This window comes from Chrysochloris asiatica, unplaced genomic scaffold (assembly GCF_000296735.1).
Source record: "Chrysochloris asiatica unplaced genomic scaffold, ChrAsi1.0 scaffold00195, whole genome shotgun sequence".
Lineage (NCBI taxonomy): Eukaryota > Metazoa > Chordata > Mammalia > Afrosoricida > Chrysochloridae > Chrysochloris > Chrysochloris asiatica.
The window spans coordinates 5,164,403-5,167,178 of record NW_006408713.1 but is presented as its reverse complement, the minus strand read 5'-3'; the positions used below and the strand labels follow the sequence as shown (position 1 = coordinate 5,167,178).

Here is a 2,776-nt window from a genome sequence, read left to right as displayed (position 1 = left end):
GGGAATGATTCTTGCTGTAAGGATTTGTACCCTCTTTTGAGTTACTGCATCCATAGGTGTAGGTCAATAATCACCTTTTCTTGAGTGTGTGCTTGACCTAGTGACTTGCTTTGAAAGAGGAGACTGTGGCAAAAATGATGGAAGTGTTCTTGACATTAGAGTACGTAGGAGCTTGTCTTCCACCTGGCTCTCTCTCCCTCCCTCCCTTGCTCTGACGAAGCTGTCTCCCTGTCTAATCTGCCGTTTATAAGACACCATTCAGAAGTTATTAGGATTAAGACCCACCTTACTCTGGTCATAGTATTTTCAATCACCTCATATGCATGTGAAAGTTGGACAATGAATAAGGAAGAACATAGATGAATCAAGGCATTTGAATTATGGTATTGGAGAAGAATATTGAAAGTACCATGATGGACTTCCAGAAGAACAAACGAACCTTTGTTGCAAGAAGTACAGCCAGAGTGTTGCTTAGAAACCAGAATCGCGAGACTTTGTCTCATACTTTGGACATGTTTTCATGAAGAATCAGTCCCTGGAGAAGGACATCATTTTTGAGAAAGTGGATGGTCAGCAAAAAAGGGGAAGACCCCCAACAAGATGGATTGGCATAGGGGCAGCAGCAATGGGTTCAAACCTATTGATTTTGTTTGTTTGTTTGTTTAAAATGGAGTTTATTTGCTCAGTACACCAAATAGGATGCAATCACTATCGTGATAAATATACAGAAATATCCAGATCAACATAAAATAGTAATTTAGTTTTAAATGAAGGGAAATTTCTTTAAATGTTATGACAACATACTCCCAAGAAGAATCTTTTCTTCAGTTAGTTATACATTTCAATAAAATAAAGGATAATAGATTAATTGGAAGTTAGCTTGTGAATTTTCTTTAAAATAAAACTCCAACTTTATTAATTCATGCCATTTAAACACTATAACTAAAATCTCAACTAAGTGCAAAGGAGATGATGGAATTAGTTACCTTTTTTGTTTGAACGTTTCAGAGGAAAAGTGGTTATTACAAATACAGCCGGCAAACTGATCTAGAACACAGGCTGTACTGAAGTTCAGTCTAAATTGTGCTAAATGTTTATCACTAGTACAGCACATTTTGGTCCATGATGTGACTTCATGCCAAGACAGATCCCAATTTATTACAGAAACACATAGATTATGATTACTTTTTTTGTTTAAAAAAAATACACACACACATATTATATATATATATCTTTAAAAGCCAAGTGTACTTTCACATACAAAGGCAGGTTTTCCCTGGAGTAATTTACAGGAAGTAGTCAGGGGTGTGCTTGGTTACATGAGGCTCTCCACTATGAGGTGCTGGGTCAAACTGAAGGAAGGAGTATTTTAAAGTGTCATCTAGTTCCATAATAGCAGCCTGGTTCCCACAGTGGTAACAGTAATTGACACCAATTATATCCCTCCATTAAGGAGCTCTGGTAGCGTAGTGGTTACGAATTGGGCTGCGAACCTTAAGGTCAGCAGTTCGAAACTACCAGCCGCTCCGCGGGAGAAAGATGAGGCTTTCTACTCCCGTAAAGATTTACACCCTCGGAAACCCTGTACAGGGTGGCTATGGGTCGGAACCGACTCGATGGCACACAACAACAACAACAACAACATATCCCTCCATTACAAGTTGGTGAGCCCGAGAAACTAGTGTGAGACCATTGGCATGGTTACACGTCTCAGAAATGTCTTGTCCAAAAGTGTAGCCAGCACCACTTGGAGAAATACCCCACCCACCACGATCATCTGGATCTGACCACAGAAGATCACACATTGGACCCTTATGTGGAACTTTCTGTAAAAGATCCAGGGCTCTTATATGATCCAGTGTCTCTATGGATGGAGAGAGGCCACTATGGAGGCAGAATAGCTGTCCATCTACTAAAGCCGTAAGTGGAAGATAATCAAATAGATATGTAAAATATTTCCAAACATTGGCATTTCCATATTTTCACAGACATTCATCATAAAAGCCATATACTTGGGTAATCTGCCAGCTTTCGTGGTTTCCTCTCAAAATCGTAATGTATTCTGGATAACGCACCTTTAATGCCACAAGAAGAGTCACCTCTGTCTACTTAGTCACCCATGAATAGATCATTTGTATCTGGTGGTTTTCCACCAATTCTAAAGAGTTCCATAAGATCATGGCATTGACCATGAACATCTCCGCAAACGGTAACAGGACAACGAACCTCTTGCACATTTGACTCTTTTGTTAAAATTCCCTTAACCTTTTCGCACAGTGTCTGCACTTGGTTCTCGTTCAGTTGTTCACACTTGTTCAGCGGCTCTGCCCACTGGTCCAGCTCCTTGGTGAACACCTTGTCCTCCATGGTGGCAGATCCCCTTCCCTGTCGATTCCCGCCACCCACCTACCCACACCCACCGGGAGCGCGGCTCCCTTTTCCCACTGCTGGCTGCGCAGCTACAGGCCACACGGCATGCCTAAATCAAACCTATTGATTTTTAAGGATGGCTCAGGACTGGGCAGTGTTTTGTTCTGATGTGCACAGGATCACAATGTGTCAAAAATGACTTGAAGACACATAACAACAAAAACAACAACTACAACTCTAGTATGACTTTGACAACAACAAAATTCCTGCTGTTTCCAAACAATGAAACAGTCACCAACACAGGGATTACAGCACTTCGACATTTTGGGTGGGGAATGCAATTCAATCCATACCATTCAGTTCAGGCTAGGAAAAAATTATGCGAGAGTCCATTTTTATTTCCCAT

The 2,776-nt window shown here is 40.9% G+C and overlaps 1 pseudogene; it reads right to left on the bottom strand.

Annotated features, from left to right (window-relative positions):
- Positions 1-1,286: 1,286 nt before the first annotated feature.
- On the bottom strand, positions 1,287-2,367 carry LOC102825923 (annotated as a pseudogene).
- Between the last annotated feature and the right edge of the window lie 409 nt (positions 2,368-2,776).